Source organism: Miniopterus schreibersii (genome assembly GCF_964146895.1).
Source record: "Miniopterus schreibersii genome assembly, chromosome: 21".
NCBI lineage: Eukaryota > Metazoa > Chordata > Mammalia > Chiroptera > Miniopteridae > Miniopterus > Miniopterus schreibersii.
In genome coordinates, this window is record NC_138123.1 from 9,338,899 (window position 1) to 9,359,586 (window position 20,688).

Consider the following 20,688-nt stretch of genomic DNA (forward strand, 5'->3'; position numbering starts at 1 on the left):
GTCGACTCAGGTTCTCTCTTTCGTTCTTTTTCCATTTCTTTTTGTTTTATAATCACTCCACCGCCAAAAGCAAAAACACATTATATAATGAACAGGCTCTATTGGATTCCAGTCTATACTGTTATAATGGAATCTAGCTTGAAATCTTTCTAGTTGCTGTAAAAACCTACTTGGAGGTGAAATAAAGCAGCAAACTCTATCAATCAGTCAACTCAGTAACCTAGTCAACAGTTTTTAAGCTTTGTTCTTGCATCGTAGACAGCCAGATACCTTGATGTAGGGAGACCCCATTTCTAAGATAAAAAAAAAGTTGAGCTAAAACCATTCAAATAATTCAGAGTTGAGTGTGAATGAATATTCACTTCTTAAACAAATTCTTGGCTTTAGAAAATGTTTGCCCCAAATGTCTGTAAATCGTGGGCTCATCTCTTTCTAGAACATTCAGAATGCAATCACTATTTAGTAACACTATTTACAAATGCAACCACGAAGTGAGAGGTAGGTGCAGTAGCCCCCATACTGGTGTTACCTGCTTGGGCTGCAGGGGGTGGAGAACTTCTTGCTTTAAAAAGTGGTCCTCTGAGGACTGGTTATTTCGGCTGTCTCTTGGTGTTGGGTGCATAGCAAAGGCAGCCTGCAGAGTAGTGGGACTTATTTCCTTTACATCACTCAAAGTTGAGTGTGAATGAATATTCACTATTGTGATGCTATTGTGATGCACTCTGGGTTAGAAAGTTTTGCTAGGTGATGTCTTTCAGGTCTTGGGCTTAAGAAAAGTAGGGGTCCTTTGGTCTCTAGGAAAGCCCAGCTGCACAAGAAAGAAAGGGTGACAATTTATGTGGGAAGGAGAACCATGTGGGCAAATAACCCAGATTATTATTATTTTTAAAAATATATATGTATTTTTAATATATCTTTATTGATTTCAGAGAGAGGAAGGGAGAGAGAGATAGAAACATCCATCATGAGAGAGTCATTGATCGGCTCTCTTCTGCATGCTCCCCACTGGGTATGAAGCCCGCAACCTGGGAATTGAACCACGATCTCCTGGATCCAAGGTCGATGCTTAACCGGTGAGCCACGCCAGCCGGGCTAACCCAGATTATTTAATCACTAGTTCTTTCTTTTCTATAAAAATTATTGCAATAACCACATAAGGTCAATGATCTGGGTGGTGCTGTATTGGCAAGTTCTGCCCTTTGCAAGTTGGAATTGAGGAAGCAGGGCTGGCACGAGGGACAGAGGAGTCCAGCTCTGCCCCGTCCAAGACTAGATTAGGCTGCCTCCTGCTTTTTTTTTTTAGAGAGAGGAAGGGAGAGGGAGAGAGAGAAACACCGATGCGAGTGAAACATCGATTGGCAGCCTCCTGCACACAACCCCACTGGTGATAGACCCCAAAACCTGGGCATGTGCCCTGACCCAGAATCTAACCGGCCACCTTTCCGTGCACGTGACGATGCCCAACCAACTGAGCCACACTAGCCAGGGCTCAAAGGAGGCTTTTAATTGTTTACAAATATAGTTTAAACCAATCCATGGAGCATCACAGTGGCACTACTATATAGAATAGCAAGTCATAACCTTTGAAGACCAGAATGGCCAGTATGTTCACGTAGACCACCCTTCATGAAAAACAAACAAGAAAATATCAGTAGTGTCCACAGCAGGCTTGCAAGAGTCATACTTGCTAAGTCACCTGTTGAGCTCTTCCCAGCAGCCTGCCATGTTGCTAAAGCACTTTGCACGATTGTTTAATTCTCACAATCTTATGAGGTGGGTACTGCAGAATCCATTTGTAATGGAAGCAAATGAGGCCCCCAAACATTCCGTAACTTGCCTATTGTTACATGAGCAAGAAGAGTAAAGGGAGGCTCTGAACCCAGGCCTGTGTGGCCCTGAAGGTCTTGCCTGAACCATCAGTTTTCTTGGGTCTCCATGGAGCACCCTTCGAGCACCGTGGGAAGCCCGAGGTCAGAGAGCGGGGCGGGCACTCAGTAAGTTGCTCCCTGACTTCGGGTGTGCGCACACTTGGGCTTCTGTTTCCTTGTCTGACAGCAGGATGTCCCCTGTGCCCACTGGCAGCAGAAATCATTGCCCCCGGACCCAGGTCTCCTGCTTCTGTGGTTTCCCATTTTGTCATCTCATGGGATGACAGACTAATATGGAGAAAACTCCTGGGAGGAGTTTATCGGGCAACAGAGTAGGTGATGTTGGGGAGGTTCCTGCAGAAGAGAGGGGACTGCAGGTAACTCACGGCTCCTCTCCCAGCCTGTCTCCCTGGACGCACGCAGCCCTTTGTCCCAGAATCGGGTGACTCAGCACTTGTGAGCGGAGCCCAGGCTGAAATTGCCAGAGGAAACCAAACAATTCTTATTTACCAAACTGTCAAAATCCTATCATTGCAATTAAGGAGACAGGCAATTAACTGTGTCTTAATTACAGCAGCTGCCACTTCATCTGAATGCTGTAATTTTCAGAGAGAATGGGAGGAGACTTTAAATTAATGTGTGTCTTTAAACAACGAAAAACAGTGAGGGAGCCTGAAGAAAACTGTCAGCAGTGGTCGCCGAGGCCCCTCCTGGAGAGACATTGTGACAAGATACGCTTGCAAATGCCATGATTCCCTCCGCTTTTGTTGCCTAGTGGCTGACATTATTATAGCCTATTTTGTATACAATGCAATTGAGTGATTTCAGTAGCAATATCATCTGTAAAGCCCTCTGCAAGGGCCATCTCGGTTTTTAAAAACACTCATCTTTACAACAAAGATATTGAAACCATTAGTCCAGACTCATGGACAAAGAAACAAGCTTCTAAATTCAGGATTTTATAGGATTTTGCATCTGTACAACCACTGAGATGAGCTTTATGACCACACATTCCAGACGAAACCAAGGCTCAGAGAAGCAAATAAACTTGCTCAGGGTCACAGAGCAGGTGACTTCAGAGTGCTCCTTTTTCCCAAAGGCTGGTTGCCAACACGAGGTCAAGGCACCACAGTGAGGGACCCCACACGAGGGAGAGGACAGAACTGTGGCACGTCCAAGGTGAGCAGCACTTAGAAGTCACTGGGTGTCAGCGTGGCTGGCAGGTCAGGGGCCGGACTCAGCTGAGATCAGAGCTGTGCATCAGTCCCTGGGAGGCCCAGGGTGGAGCGTTAAGAACACAGAGCTTTCAAGCCAGCTGACCACACTTCAAACCTCCGCTTCTGCACCTGCTAGCCAGGTGGCCTTGGGAAATGCCTGTACTGTCTCCAAGCTTCAGTAGCTTCAGTGTTGTTCGTCTGTATGTTGGGGACTAGGTCATCCTTGTACAACTGCTATGAGGATATAAAGGATGACACACATCAACATGGCTGGAAGAGGGGCTGGCACATTGAAGCCACTCAGGAAATGTTAGCTCCTCCTTCCTCACCCCCAGAAAGGGCCTGGGCAGGTCCTCAGATCCAGGAGGCATGGGGCTGGGGGATGCTTCTGGGGCTGGGGGATGCTTCTGGGTAGTTACCAGAAAAAGAAAAAAAATCCAGGATTTGGATCACAGCTGGGGGAGGGAGAATCGAGCCTAGGAGCCAGGCAAGTATGCAGAAGTGAATGGAAGCGGTCAGGAGGCTGTAATGAGGGTGTCCCGCAGGTTTGCGAGGGCATCTAAACCCTGCAAAGGGCCAGCTGCTACTGTAACAGTGGGGAACTGTAACCTACCCCACCATTCTTTTTATTGTTTCTGTAAATGCTGACTCTGACTAATACATAGCTTGTAGATTAGCAGCATGTTTGTATAAGAATCCTAGGAACTAACTTTAGGAGATACAGACTTTGACCTTCGGTCATCCCAGTTCCAAGAGATTTGCTGACCTTCAACCATAGACCTAGGATGATGCAGAACCAGCATGACAGAGACACACCAGACCATCACTTGACCAGTTTCGAGATCCTTATCATCATGGACTGTACTGGGCTGAAGGTAGAGAACTTTTCAACTCCCTCTCCTTGATTTTTTTGGTTCTGATTTCTCTCTCCCTCCTTATAAAAACTTCTGCCTGCACTGAGGTGTGGAGATGGGCTTTGTGACAAGAGTCTCCCATCTCTCAGGTGACTAACACTTGAATAAACCTTTTTTCTTTTTCACCAACATCTGTTTCATGAGTTTAGTTTTAGTGGCGGCAGGCAGCCGAACTCGGGTTCTGGTTACACTACTCAGCTCTAACCTGTTGTTGCTGTCGTGGGGAAATGGGCTCAGTGTTGCCAGATTTTCCATTTTTCTCGAGAAAATTATTTTTAATGGGAACTTTCTTGACTTGCAGTGTACCGAGCAAGCTGAACAAAGCTTGCAGTTGAATTTATCCTATCAGCCACCATTTTCACCTTTGTGGATTTCAAAATTAAAAGATGACTTAGATGCCTCAAAGAAAAACAGATTGCTATTTTTTTCTTTAATCCCATTCTGCCTTTCCTGCAGAACTATTCTTCACTTTAAGAAAGGTCCCTGAGTTAATTATTCACAGGGATGTAATTGAAAATTTTAATGTAGTGGTAGAATTTCACTAGCAGAATCCATTTCAAGGGGTACATTAGGGAGGCTTTCAAGAACTGAAGATATGCGAAGGAAAGCCCATCTGGCTAAGACTCACAGTCACGTGAGTAGCATTGCCCTTTCCTGCTTTTTTCTACTGTGGTTACCACATTGTTTCTAGGGGAATGAGAAAGTATCCAAGAAAATTATACCTTTACATGGGAAAGGAAACTCTAGCTGATTCAAATCTCTCTTTCAGTTTCTGGAACTGACACTCCCAGCTAATCCCCAGTGCTCCCAGGCTAGGGTGTGGTGAAAGGTTCCTTCCTGCCCTGGGAGATGAATTAATCCTGATTGCCTATATCTGAGCAGGCAATTTGAAGTATAGATTGATTTTCCACTGGTAGTGATGGGGGAGGTTCTCCAGTTCAAGGTTCCACAGAGACATGGAGGTGAGAAAGTTCAAGCCATGTACCAGTGTTATGTGTTTGGTAGGGTTACTCTAACAAAGTGCCACAAACTGAGTGACTTCACCAGCAGACATTTATTGTTTCACAGTTCTGGAGGCTAGAAGTCCAAGATCAAGGTGTGGCAGGGTAGGTTCTGAAGGCTGTGATTGAGAATCCGTCCCATGCTTCTCTTCTCTCTGCTAATGGGTTTGCAGGAAATCTCTGGTGTTCTTTAGCTTGTAGAAGCATCAGCCATCCCTGACTTCATCTTCACAAGATGTTCTCCCTGGGTCTCTCCGGTGTCTCCCCTCTGTGCCTGTGTCTCTGTGTCCAATTTTCCTTTTAATTTTTTATAGGAACACCAGTCATATGGACTAGAGGTTCACCCTGCTGACCTCATCTTAATTTAAGTAATGGCACCTGTAATGACCCCATTCCAAATAAGGTCATAATCTGAAATACTGGGGGTTTGGACTTCAACATACAATCGGTGTGTGTGTGTATGTGTGTGTGCACAATTTAACCCATAGTAACCAGGATGCAGGGTCATACAGGGTGACATGTTGAGTGGAGGGCAGAGGGAAGTGAGACCAGAGAGAGACATTGGACAAGATTGTCCATAAAATATTAATAACTAATAATCATGGCAAACATTGACTGAACAGTTGTTTAATTCCAGGCACTATTCTCAGTACTTCACGTAGGATATTTAATCCTTACCATTTTTATAGATCTGGACATGGAAACACAGGGAGCATACTTTGCTCAGCTTTGAAACTTTCCCCAAATTCCTCCAAAATGGATTTATTTTAAAAAGAAAAGAGGAAATGCTAATACTGAATGGAAACTGTAATTGGGGGGAAAAACAACCAAAAGAAGAAATGATGAAGAAAAGTCACATTTTCTGCGGTGCAGGAACGCCGTTTTATCCAAGTTTCTGGGAGCTGGTTCACTGCGACGCCTCGGTAACCAGCCCGAGTTGGTTTTTCTCTCCTGGGAGTCAGCTGGCCAGGGAGCTCTGAGTCAGCACTGAGTCGTAGCTGTGGCACGGTTTCCAACCGGAAAACAAACTTTGTTTCTTAAGCTACCAAGGAGAGGTTTGAATGAAGGAGACCGCTTCTGTCGTCATGTGTCATCTCTGATTCACGGTTTTTTGAACGGCTCACAGCGGAGTTTGCACAATGGTGTCTTTGCACTTAGAGGTGTCCTCTACTGCTTTTCCCCGTCTGTCCTGGCACTGCTCTTTAAAGTCTTCTCAAAATCCAACTGAAACTTTATAATAATTTTGAAGCTGAGCCAACCAGTTCAACAGGCCTCAGTGCAAGAAGGAAAAAGAAGAGGATTGAGTGGGAGATTATGTTTCTCTGACTGTTGCATAAAAATCTGTGGCCTTGTGCAATTACTGCCTCTGGTCTTTCTGAATTACTCCTAAAAACCAAAAAGTCCAACCAGGTCTGGGGGACTGGGCAATCCGGAGAAAGAGGAGAGAGGATTCCAAGTCATTTCTCTCAAGGCTTTTGTTTCTGTTTTTCCCGGACCCAGGAATATTATCCAGAGATGTCCGTGATAGTGGCACTGATTTAAATAAAGGGATTGAACAGCCTCGCCTGCTGTCGATTGACTGGGCTATCAGACAGTGCACTTCCAGTGATCACAAAATCACGGAATTGAACGTCAGACTCGACCCAGAGAGTCCTAGTGCCACCCTCTGTGTTAGGAGATACAGAAGCCAGGAAAACAGCAGCGACTTGCCAAGGTCACAGAGCTTGATCTTCTGAATCAGAGTCCAGACTCTTTAATGAATTGAGTGTGTGCGATTAAATGTGACACTGGGGTGGAGACTTGCAGATAATAAAAGTTGAGGTGTAAAAGATCTTTTTAAAAAAAATAATACTTTCATGCCCTAGCTGGTTTGGCTCAATGGTTAGAGGGTTGGCCCTCGGACTAAAGGGTCCTGGGTTCGATTCTGGCCAAGGGCATGTACCTCGGTTGTAAGCTTGATCCTGGCCCTGGTTGGGGCATGTGCAGGAGGCAACCAATCGATGTGTCTCTCTCACATTGACGTTTCTCTCTCTCTCTCTCTCCCTTCCACTCTCTCTGAAAAAGCAATGGAAAAAATATCCTGGGGTGAGGGTTAAAATAATAATTATTAATAATAATACTACTACTTACATATCTCATTTTCTCATTAGAAATGTGTCAGGTCATATGTAGAGCTGGGGAGTCCTTTGAGTAACAGGGACTCAGAAATAGGGAACCCTTGATACGCTTGAATACACGTTGGTTATAAACTCGCCTAGGAAGGCAAGTTTAAGTTTCCTGGTGTTTCTTTTATAGTCTCTTCTTCATCTATCCACCTCACTGAGCCAGTGTCCCGCTTCTGAAGCATCACCCTAGAGGTGGCCCCTGATCTATTTAGAAAGAAATGTGCGGGGACAACAGGCCTTCTAGAAATCACTTCCAGGGCCCACACGGCAGTTTGGGGCTTGCTTTTTTGAGAATAGCTGCTCTGACTGTTTAGATGACCATGTGAAAAGACAGTTATGTTAACCCTCCTCAAGGGACAGGTTTATGGTTTTTCTCCAGATGGTGAGCTGATTGTCCCACAATCACTGCACACTTTCGGTTTTACTTTTTTTGTGAGATCCTATCACAGGAAGCCCGAGACTTTTAATACTATTTCTTTGATCTGATGATCCTCTAACTGCTGCTCACTGGTTTAATTATTGTAGCTTTATAGGACAAAGCCTCCTCATTACCTGGATGGGCAAGTAGAGACCTGATTTATTGCCCTGAGAAACCTGTGGGCACTTGCCCCTTGGCACCGCTTGATGGTACACAGGGACCCACAAAAGGTCCTTGGGAAATTTTGTTGCTCTGGTTGGACCATGGCCAATGGATCTTTCTACGACTTCCTCACTGAGAGTAAGTTAATCACAATGAAGTCTTGCCCTACCTTCTAAAATTCTAAAACCACAGGTCAACATTAACGTTATCCATTTCTTACTGGGGAAAAAACATAGCAACCTCATCACCCCACGTCCCAATCCTCTTGGACTGCAAATCAAGACGTGCTCGTGGTCGCAGGTACTTTGTCTCAGTTGCCTGTGAGCCAAATCTACTGGTCTATCTTGGCACGTAAGCCCCACTGCAAATTTATTTCTGTGTAATTGGCGAGTCCGATTTTGTTTGACTGTCTGACTCAGTTTTGGTTTCCTCTTTATCGCTTCTCCTTGGGCTCATTCCCCTTATCCTTACTGTCATCAGTGGCCACATTGTTGGTTCCCCTCACCGTGCAAATCCCTTGGCATAATCCAGTTCTCACTCAAAAATACAATAAAGTTGCCAGGTAAGACACAGGAGATCATGCACTATTTGAGACATACTTTATAACATGCCATGTGATATTTGGGATATACTAAATGTTTTTCATTGTTTATCTGAAATGCAAATTTAACTGAGCATCTATAATTGAATTTGATAATCTCGTCACCCTAAAATACAACCGTCTCTTTGCCTGAGAGGTACAATAAAGCTGGATCCATGTCCAACTCATGACCTGGGTTTCCCTTTGTTTCTATCTTCTAAAATCAATGTCCTTTTACTGTTAAGAACATTGGGGTGGGGATGGGGGAGAAAGCAAGATAAACCCAAACATTTTATTTTTACACTGTTGATATAATAAAATTTAATTGAAAAATTGATTTGTCTTTCTTTTGACTTAAAAGCAAGCACCCCTGGAACATGAACCTAACCACACACACTGGATTTCTGTGGACCATAAACCTGCCATGGCTGCCATACCCACATCCCATCATTTCAGTCTTAGAGTCAAAATAACCTCTGCTGCCCCCTCACCACCCCCAGCCCATGGCTTTAGGCTGAACTTGAGACAGTTCCTTTTTATGCACACCTGAGATGGCCTAGCTTCAGGGAAATCAAGCAACCTTGACACTCTGCTCAGTGGTCATGGCAACACAGATCAAATTCCTTTGTGGCAAAGACTTCCTGTGAAAAATACCTTTAGGGCCTAGCCAATGATCCTCTTGTATTGAGCAACACTTTCTAATAAATTCTGCCTGTTCCGAGAAGGAAACGCCGGTTATTTCGTTTCCCTTGCTTTTGAATCAAATTCACAAAAACACCACGGAGATCAAGGACTGTAAATGTAGTGTCTATGTTTCAATTGCTAACAGAACCCTGGTGGGTAGGGCTGTCCAACAATCTCAAGTACTTCAAAGCAAAATAACTAGCCTTGTGTACTTGAACTTCTAGATACTGTGTGGAAGATGTTCCATTTAAGATAGTATGTCTGTCTCCAAAAAATTACCCATGGGAAAATGATACTCCCATCCCATTCATTGCCTTTTGGATCCATCACAAATCCTGGTATTCAAGGTCCCAAAGTTAAATAATTCTATCCTGGAGCATGCCACAGAAATACAAGTTAAATAATTATAAAAGAGAGACCATATGCCCAAGCAGACAGAACGCACCTTGATGGGGGAATGAGCACGTTAAGATAAATCATGTCCAGATTGCAAGGTGCAGGATGGTATGTTCTGCATCCAGATTCCCCCGCAGATCTGAAAGGCTCTGGGAGTGCTGCTGGCTGAGAGCCTTCAGACAACAGTCCTCTCCAGAAATTGCCCTTGGCTGCAGAAGGCCACCTTGCCCAAAGTCATGTCATTTTCATGGGGCAGCCTGTATCCAATAACTTCTTTGCAAGGGTATAAGGCTCAGATTATGACGACAGCTATGCCATCCCAGTATCAGAGTTCACCTTAGGGTGAACTGTGACCTTTGTTGAGACCATAGCACAATCCAACTTCTCCCAATCATTTCTTTCCCTTTCTCCAAGGGTTTTAATCCCAAGAGCACCTCTAATAAGCTTCCTGTATGCTAATCTTCATCTCAGAGTTTGTTTCCCAGGGAATCAACCTGTACCTGTTGCTACCAGGAATAGTCCAAGACGGGGACACTAAGACAGGATTCCGCAGCTGAACCACCTGCTGTCTGACTAGCAAGGTCGACCTCATGCTGCTGGTAGTTGGGGCAGAGCTCAGCCCTGCTAAAAGGTAGCAGTGCAATTATTAAAATTTTTGCTAAGAGTGAAATTGGATGGTGGACCAGTGGAAGGAAACATACCAGTAGGAGGTAAAGTACATTAGGTATTTGAGCAAGATGGAAGGGATAGAAACTAGAAGGACAATGGAATTGGATTAACTGTTGCAGGAGGCAAGTCTGAGAAATGAAAGGCTGACAGTAATTGCACAAATTACAAGGTAATTACGGAAGTTGGAGGCTTTCTTGGCAGCACATAAAGGAATCCCCAGCTCCTATAGCCAGAGGACAGAAAAGGCTAAGGATCCTCCCAAAATTAAGTCATAAGAGTAGCAGAGTTTTAAGAGGATTGAACTCCCAACCTCAGCAGGTTTGCTCTGCCCAGGTCAGTGAAAAATGGGATCTGGAGATACGAGGTGGGCACATCTGGGTTAATGCACTTGAAAATCCCAATTACAGGAACCCTGAGCCTGCAGAATTGGCTCCCTCTTCCATATGAAGGGCTAATACTCACCTTGCTTGCTTGAAGACATGGCAGAAGCCTTTCTCCCACAAGACAGCAGGTGCCCTCATCAGGGTCTATGCTCACCTGCCCTTGGCCATGAAGCCCATAACTAGCATGAGGTCATATGATAACCCAGCTGGGGAAGTGCTGGGCCTGCGGAAAAGGAACTGTACACTGAGGGAGCTGCAGGAGCGAGCCAACATCTGCTAGAAGGAGCCGTAGAGGGCAGATAGGGCTGGGTGCTGAGTGCTGAATCCCAGAGTGGGGGATAGGGCAGGAGACTGGGGGTTGCATTGATTATATTTTCTTATTTTTCTGTATTCTTGATGCTCTGGCCTTTGGGCCTTGATCCTGTAGAGCCTGCTACTCCCAGGGCTAGCTAATTCCTAGAGATAGCAAATGACTCCCCCGCAAGCATGCTTTTCTTTGAAAACTAGCCAACCCCAAGCCCATATTCCCCAACTGTCTGTTTTATCAAACTCTCATCACCAATCCAATATTCCCCCAGGGCCAGATACTAGACAACCGCAGGCCACTCCTATAGTCCAGAGCTTGCTGAAATTATTCCAACTGTCCGATCACAAACTTACTCAGGGTGCCCATTCCGTCCCACAAAAACCCCCAGTAAAGACTCTGGGCCATGCCCTCCCTCTCCTAGTTCTGACTCCTGACCATCTCTGGTCCTTCCCCATGTTGCCCTCCATGGAGTACTATGTGCCTTGTCCATTTTCTGGACCTGAGATAGTTGTCAGACCCAGAACCCTTTGATTGGAGGAGAGGCTGGGTCTCTATGAGAAAGAACTTGTACCATCACAATTGTATGTCATAACGACCTTCTCCAATGATCCTTACGGTTATTTCCTTGGACAATGACACTGATCATCCTCAGAGCAATGAAGCTTGATTGTGGCACCTCTGTTAGAATGGAGGCATGTGGGGACCAGGCAGTAAGTTGGATTCTGGCCCAAGTCTGACTCAACAGTGAGTCCACTGGGCCCACTGACCCATCTGGTGGTCATTTCTCCAGAACCTGAATATGCAATCTCAATAGACATACTTGGTGTAGACTTTGACTCCCATACTGATTCCTTGGCCTTTGCAGTTAAGAAGTAAAGAGAGGAAGTCTTTGAAACTCCCCCTCCTTCCCCTCATTGGCCAAGATAGTAAAGCAAAACCAATACTGCATCCTGGGGGAAATTGCAAAGGTTAGTGATGCCTGTGGCTTTGGAGGCTCTGTAGGGGGATGGCAGAGGGAGAGTCAGGGGGAGGGAGAGAGGTTTAGAGGCAAGGAATGAAAGAAGGCTCATGATCTGGAGAGAAAGCAGACCTCCTAACCTTCTCTATCTATAGTCTTCTAAGTGCATCTGGGGTGTATAGAAAGGATCCTGAAAATAGAGGTTCACCCTGGAGAGAACCAATTGTTTAAAAAATCCATTCAGAATAGTCTGCTTACTGACCAGTTTTTCCTGGACTGTCCTGAGGAGGGAACGGAGCCACATGCCCAGCAACCTTCTATAGCCGGCCCAGAGGGGGGACGGCACAACCTGGAAATAGGCAGATTGAAAGCAGGAAAACAAGCCTTGCCTTGGGCCCGGCTTTTGCAGAGCACCTATCCAAGGTCAGGGCTAAACGGGTCAACCAAGTCCAGGCCAGCCTGCTGTGACCTCCTTGACCACAACCTCTGGCCTGTGACCCATGACATGTCACCAGCTAGATACTGAAGACCGCCGATTTTAACGCACAAAGGACTGGATTGTGTGAGATACAAACAACAAGACCTCTGAGAGAATTATAGATCTGGAACGGATGCAATTTTCGAGTGCCGGGCAAGGACTCTGGGAGGGCATCTTTCAACAGCTGGGAAGGCGACTGGGGAGCCAGGCTGCAGGTTTGGAGGCAGCTGGAGGGGAAAACCTCCAGTGTCATCCGCTCTGACTCCCCACACTCTGCGACCATCACTCTTGACAGACATCGTCAAAGCCAGTCATTGCATACGGAGGAAGGGAGACGGGAAAAAAGGGAATTAGGGCAGGTTAATAAAGGGACAGCGGGAGCTTGAGAGATTAATGGTGAAAATTAAACATAAGAAAAATAAGACTAAAATGGAGGGACATTTTTAAAAGAAATCAAACAGAAGAGAAACAAGATGGCGGCGTAGGGAGCAGCTGCACCCGCCGCCTCCCACAACCACATCAAAATTACAAATAAAACACAGAACCACCATCGCTCAGGGCCTCCTGAAATCTGGCTGAACAGAAGCCCCGTAACCAGGGACCTGAAGAAGCACCGAGACGGTAGGAGGGGCGGGGGCGCGGGCGGATCGGGGCTGGATCAGGAGACAAGGCCGAGGGCCCACACCCGGTGCCATGGGAATCTCGGCGGCAGAGGTTTCCCGGAGGAGGGAGGGGTCCCAGCCCCACAGCAGGCCCCCAGCCCAGGGCTCCAGGGCCAGGGAGAGACGTCCCCACAACCTCGGGCTGTGAAACCAGCGGGGACTGTCCCTGAGGGTGGTGGAGGCTGCGGGAGCCCCAGCAGCTCCTTAGAGGGCCCGGCACGGACTCACTCGGACGCTCCCTCTGAGCCCAGCGCCGGGAGCAGCCGGAAAGGACCCGGGACACTCGGGGGGGAACTGACCTGCCTGAGATCCGGGCGAGAGGCGGAGGGCGGCTTCCTCCCGGGCAGAAGAGCTGGCAGAGGCCGTGGCTCCTGTGGCGAGTCCTCCCCACACAGCCGCAGGCGCCATACTGGAGTCGCCAGCACGTGGCCCACGCCTTTGGCCCCGCCCCGTGATCCCCGGAGGCCCCGCCCTCCCCACCTGCAGCTCATCCGGGCCATTTCCAGGGGCTTTTCTATGCAAGTGGCCTCTCGAGCCTCATGCTTAGGACTTTCCTAAAATCTCTCAAACAAGCAGCAGCGGGCCCCATACGGCTTGATAAGGGGCCCCAGGCCTGGCACTAGCGGCAGCTGCACTGGCTCATAGCTGGGCCTCTCCTGGGCACCTCCAAGCCCAGCACAAGGAGCAGCCACCTAAGGTTTGCTGTGTAGCTCATGCTGGGTGACCCTGGGCAAGGCACTGACACAGGCTGACTGTGCACCCCCCAGAGGCCCCAGAGACAGTGCACCTGGTGGGTAGACTCAACCACACAGGATTACAACCCTACCACATCCACGAGTGACACTCAAGGGGCGCCCTTGGTGAACACCAAAGCCCCACTGAAGTAAATCCTGCTCCACAGGGGTGTCTCCAGCACAGAGGCTCTTTGGCTGTAGTTGCAGCTGGTCCTCACAGCCGATTGGCCTGGGGGTCAGTTCCTCCCAGTGACGCCAACAGCAACCAAGGCTCAACTACAACAGGACAGTGCACACAGCCCACACAGGGGGCACCTAGAAGGCCCAGCTCAGGGGACTGGGGAGGCTGAGCCACTGGACCCTACAGGACACCTACTACACAAAGCCACTCTACAAATTCCAGGAGACACAGCAGCTCTACCTAATACATAGAAACAAACACCTGGAAGCAGCCAGAATGTGGAGGCAAAGAAACATGTCACAGGAAAGAACAGAAGAAATCTCTAGAAGAGGAACTAAATGAAATAGATCCAAGCAAGCTAACAGATACAGAGTTCAGAATTTTGTTTATAAGGATGTTTAAGCATACTATTAGGGAAATAACTGAGAAAATCGATGACATAATAAAGTACCAATTTGAAATGAAGGCTACAGGAACTGAAATGAAGAATAATTTACAGGGAATCAACAGTAGAGTAGAGGACGCTGAGAATCAAATCAGCAATTTGGAACATGAAACAAAAAACACCCAACCAGAAGAGCAAAAAGAAAAAAGAATCCATAAATATGAAGATAGTATAAGGAGCCTCTGGGACAACTTCAAGATGCCCAACATTTGTATTACTGGGATGCCAAAAGGGGAAGAAAGACAGCAAGAAATTGAAAACCTATTTGAACAAATCATGACAGAAAACTTCCCCTACCTGGGGAAAGAAATAGACTTACAAGTCCTGGAAGCACAGAGGTTCCCAAACAAGAGGAACCCAAAGAGGCCCACAGCAAGATACATCATAATTAAAATGCCAAAGGTTAAAGACAAAGGGAGAATCTTAAAAGCAGCAAGAGAAAAGCACTTAGTTATCTACAAGGGAGCCCCCAGACGACTGTCAGCTGATTTCTCAACAGAAACCTTGCAGACTGGAAGGGAGTGGCAAGAAATATTCAAAGTGATGAAAAACATGGCACTATAATCAAGATTGCTCTACCCAGCAAAGCTATCATTTAGAACTGAAGGGCAGATAAAGAGCTTCACAGATAAGAAAAAGCTAAAGGAGTTCATCACCACCAGACCAGCACTACAGGGAAAGTTGAAGGGTCTTCTTTAAGAAGAAGCTAATGAACAAAAGAATCTGATGAACTAAATAGATCCAGAGAGATTGACGCATGCAACAGACGATCATATTCCAGAGGAAAGAGGGAAGGGGGGTGGAGGGTGGGAAGAGATTAACCAAAGAAGTTATATGCATATATGCATAACCCATGGACACAGTCAACAATGGGGTGAAGGCCTGGGGAGGGGGTGGGAGCAAAGTGGAGGGGAAAAATGGGACACCTGTAATACTCTCAACAATAAAGATAAATTAAAAAACAACAACAACCCACTAAATCTGAAAGGTAATAAAAAAACCAATAAAAAATAAAAATGCCCTAGGTTTAAGTAGCACAATAAAAGGTGAAACCCTTTTATTAGCTAAGTCAAAAAGTGAAAAACACAGGGGAGTGGATTTTAGATGAGAGTAGAAATATGTGGAATGAGATAAAGGGAATTGCATTTCTCTTTTCAGTGGAATAAAAAGAAAAGAAAATCAGGAAAGACCAAGTAGGGGTTTGTAAGGCTAAATGTGTCTAAAGTAAAATTTAAAAATAAACATTGAAACATGGAAACTAACATAAACCCTCCAAGTGAGGCAATCACATCGGCACACCACCGAGGACCTTGTTCAAATGTTGCCAGCTTAGCCAATCATGCCTCTCTTCCTTTCTGATCCAGGATACAATTAATCCAGGAACACGCATGACATCTGCTTGCCATGTCCCTTTGGTTTCCTTCAACGTGAAATAATTTCTCAGACGCTCTCTATTTTTAAAGAGTATGGGCCTTTTATTCTGTAGGATGGCCCTAGTCCCAGTTCCATTCGATCATTCATTTTGGTCAGACCTCGCCATGGGTTCTTGACAGTCGCTCCACAGACGGGATGCTGGGCTCTTCACCTTACAGTGCGTGACATCATCCTGTCTCACCCAGGGTGACGCTAATCTTGATCGCTTGGTCATGTTGGGATCATCCAGATTTCTCCCCATCAAATCATCACTTTCTCTGTTATGATAAGCATTTTGGGGGAGATTTTCTGAGATGATATCAACAAACCTGCACTCATCAGCCCTAGCATTCACTGATGACCTGTATCTGAATAAATCATTACCATGATGGTGTCATGTAGTTTTTCTACATTTATTACTTGGCAGTCCGCTGTAAGAAAGAACTTTCTCTCACATACACATTTACTTATTTATTCATTTATTTATCAATATGAATTTCTATTTCATTTGATAAGTCAAAATCTGATACTATTATATTAATTTTGATGTTTAAATCTAAACAGTTGGTTTCTAAGAAGGTTGAGCCAGCTTGACACTATCTTTTTCATTCTTTTAAAATAATCTCAGATTTAGCTTGTGGGATCTCCTTCAACTGGTCCCTGTGTCCTGTTAACATGGCCTCATCATTTTTTAAACATCTCCTTACTTTCTGGCATAAGAAGATATCTCAGGCTCACCTTGTTCCTGTTCTATTCCTGGGATCAGCCATTTCTTGTTTCTTTTTAGTGGAGATGGTATTTAGAAACCAAGGTTAGATGTCCTGTGTGCTCATTGTTACTGGGATGCTATTGTTTCCAGGCCCTCGCAGCTGATAGAGCTAGAATTTGTTTGTATGTATCCATATGCAGTAAGCCCTCACTTAACATTGTCAACAGGTTCCTGGAACTGGGGCAAAATGACACATAATGAAACCAACTTTACAATAGGCTAAGAGTTGCGTGGCCCGTGTGGCTCAGTGGCTGAGCATTGACTTAGGATCCAGGAGGTCACGGCTCTTTTCCAGGTCAGGGCACATACCCAGGTTTCGGGCTTGATTCCCGGCAGGGGGCATGTAGGAGGCAGCCGATCAATGACTCTCTCTTACCATTGATGTTTCTATTTCTCTCCCTCTCTCTGAAATCGATAAAAATATATTAAAAAAATAAAATAAACAGGGGTGAAACGCCTACACCATGTCATCAGCGTTATGAGGAAACGATGCTAAACAAAAGAACCCGGTTATCCGAGGACCTTTACACAGATATATAATGACATCTCTGTGTGTATATACTTATATTTATGTTTTTATTGTTGTATATTTAAGATGATGGCTTCATGCTGTACTTCCAGTTGCAATCCAATAACAAGTTTCTTTCCATTCTCCCCTTTCACTCCCTGTCCCTTACTTGCTTGCTCAGTGTAACCAGTCTCCAAGCCCATCACCGCCTCCGAGGAGACAGCTCCCGCCACCACCTCTGGGTGGCTCAGCCCCTGGACACTGCCACCCCCGACAGGGGAAGGGAAGGGAGGAGACGACTAAGAGGCAGTTGAAAAGGAAAACACGGAAAAGACAGCATTAGGTTGGCTCAGTTCTCTTGGAAGCCAATTGCAGAATGTGAACTTTGATTTTATAGCACACACTTTGTTTGCTCTTGGGGAAGGAGGGAGTGAGTGACATTACGTGATTGTTTGGTCAGAAGAAGGGAGGCCTGCATTTTCCCCCGGCTCTACCATGACATCTATAGTTAAGTAAAGCCAAGTAGAAACACGAAGTGGGCTGGCGTGGGAAGAGGGGGGAAAAAGGGAAGGAAAGAGAAGGGTGGTAGGAGGTCAAGAGCCACAGCGGCGGAGACAAAGCTTTTCAGAAAGCACTGGAGGCAACTTCCTTCCCAGGGCCCCCTCCTGCCCTCTGACACTGGGGCCAGTGCTTTGCCCACCCCAAATACGACCCTTACCCCTCCTGGGCTCTGCCTTTCCTTTTCCCCAGCACTTTCCCTTCTGCCCCTGCCCCAACATTGGGTGCACCCTCAACATAGGCCCTGCCCCCAGGCCCTGACACCCAACCCACTTTCCTTTTATCCTTGGGGCTCCCAGGGCCAGCTTTAAACCCTTGGAGTCTCCTCTTCCTAAATTCTTAAAAAAAATTAAAAAAAAAAATTTAATTTATTGGGGTGACTTTGGTTAATAAAATTACATAGGTTTCAAGTGTACGTTTCTGTGATACATGATCTGTATACTGCATTGTGTGCCCACCACCCAAAGTCAAGTCTCCCCAGCCCCCTTCTTAAATGCTTATGCTTTAGAAAGCAACATGGATCCAGAATCAGGCAACCCTAGGATTTTAAATCCTACTTTTTCCACTTTTTAGAGGTGTGTGCCTGGGCCAAATACCCTCTGAGCACCTACTTCATCACCTTAAAAATGTGCCTAACAGTAGAAACCTCACAGGGCTGCCTGAGCTTTTAGGGACTAAACTAGCTTTTCCTTTCATCCTGTGCAGGTCAGGAGGCCTGACCGCGGGCTGCTGCTGGTAAGTTCCATCCACCCAGAAGCAAAAAAGGCCAGTGCGGTCTTGGCAAAGACTCGGAGAAATGACCTTGCTTGTCTACACTTGAGAAAACGCTCTTAAGAAAACATTAGATATTAGGAAGGTGATAGAGCTAATGGCAAAGAGAAATTAGCCATAATAAACTTCCCGTGACTGGGTGACCTGGAGAAAATTGATAAGATATTCTACTCGTGTTTTGAACAAAGGGAGAAACAAATTATACAGCGCGGCAGGCGTTATATCCCGGAGTGTGTATTCAAGTGGTTTCTGGCCCTGAGATTCAAAGACTTTGGTCTTGTGCTAATTCTCAAAAGTGCTTCATTTTTATTTCTAGTATTTCCGATGTGTTACTCACTTCCTTGGCTGTGTTGTAGCTCACAGGGCCATTGGGGGGGTGGGGGGAAGTTACTGGGAAAACTTGCCCAGATTAACAGAGGTGGCTCTGCCTGGCACCCCCCCCACCCCCCGACAGCCTCCCTCTGCTGACTCTGCCCAACGGACACTTTCTCTTTCCAGTGTGGGCCAGCACATCTGCAGGAAGTGAGACCAGTCACCCGCGCTGTGTCACTTGAAGCAAGACCTAGATCGCTTCCTTCCCGTGAGCGAGGACCACCCTTTATTTTGGCAAAGACGCTGATCTGTAAACCTTGTAGGTTTCCATCAGGAGTGGGGTGGGGTGGGGGGCGCCTCTCCAGCCCATCGTGGGAGTTTTTTAGCACGGAGGTTACCCAAGGATCTCTTTAAATCAGCCTCCCAGAGGGAAGGCGTGGAGACCCAGGCCGTTCCTGGCGTCTCTCGCATGGCCACCTCCCCGAAGCTTTGTTCTTTTGGGCCCAGTCCAAACAAACAGGCTGCTTCTGCAGTAGCACCCAAAGGGACTTCTTGTGGCTTTCCCATCTGCAGACTCGGTTTCAGAAGGGAAGCTGCTTCTATGATTGCCCCAGGCTGCCTCCAGGTGGGGACAGTGGGCTGTGTCCCCAACCGATTCGGCCCTGGGATAGAAGCAGCCAGGGCTTCTCTCTCCCATCCGTTCCTTTTAGGGAACTATTGCCAAGACCCATCTTCCTAATGACAAGGTTTCTTTTCTGCTCAAGCCCGTCAGAGGCTTCCTGTTGTCTGCTGGAAAAAGCCAGACGATCAGCTGTCTGGGCCTGAGATCCAGCTGAGATCCAGTCTAGTCTGAGGCAAGGAGGGTGACGTAGGTGGCTTGGGGCTTTGGGTTGGAGCAGAGGGAGGGGGTGGTTTGTGTCTGGGGAAAAGAGCTGTGTTAAAGCACAGAACCAACTGAGCAAATCTGCAGATCTCATTGGCTTTACTAGGCGATTCATGAATGGAGTAGCATCCCACCTAGCAAGAAGGGCACTCGAGATGTATAAAATGGGAAGTTTTATAGGTAGAAAGAGAGTGGGACTAAGAAGTTAAAACTGGGTTATTTCAGGCGAGGACACCATCCCCTAGGGGAAGGCAGGCGGTCTTATCAGGCAGATTACCTCACTAGTGTTGGTCAGGAAATTCCGGGGCCACAGGCCATGAGAGCACCCTGTGAACGTACAAAACAAAGCCCAAGGACCCCACAAACACTGGAGAGGATTTTGCAAAGTCACACAACCTCTAATTGTCTCTAAATTTGTTACTGTTTGAAAAATTTTTAAAATTGTTAAAATTTCAGATGGTTGACTCCCGTTTAAATGTTGGCTTAATTGGTATGGTCTTCAGGATTTAAACTCTCCCTAATGGGCAGCCAAGTTTGGAAACTAGTGGGTTAGATCATTGCTGCAAGGTAATCAGTTAATTTTCTATGAGGAATTATTTCTCATCATTGGAAAAGCCTGCACTGGGCAGTGTTTTCGGGGGGGGGGGCATCACTGTCCCTCCCTGTAAGGTCAGAAAAAGGCCAGCCCGTGTGAGGTGAACCAGGTGAGCTTCCCTTTGGGGCATTTAGGTGCCAAGAGCTGGCCAGGGCTGCCTCATACAGACCAGCAACCCTCGAGGACTGCAGCTGACGCCCCACATCACGGAGAGGCCTGCAGACAGCAGCCAGCCACGTCACTTGTCAGGTAAGACCGGGCTTTAAGTCCTGGCGTTGCCGCCCACTGGCTGGGTTGTTCACTTCAGGTCTTGAGCCTCAGACACATCCTGTGCGTTGTCGTCGGGTGACTGAGGGTGGCATGAGGTCCTTAGTGGGTGAGCACACCTCCTGCAGTGCGCAGAACGGATCTGCATTCAATTCTTGCCGGCTGTGCTGTTACGAGAGGAGATACGGGAATGTCCTAAGAGTGTTAATGTCATCAAGAGTGTTTGAGAGTGTGTGTGCATGTGTGTGAGTATATATAGTGTGTGAGTGTGCATAGTATATGTTAGAGTGTGCGTGAGTATATATAGTGTGTAAGTGTGCATAGTATATATTTGAGAGAGTGTGTGTATGTGTGTGTGAGAGTGTGGGTGTGTGAGAGAGTGTGTGTGAG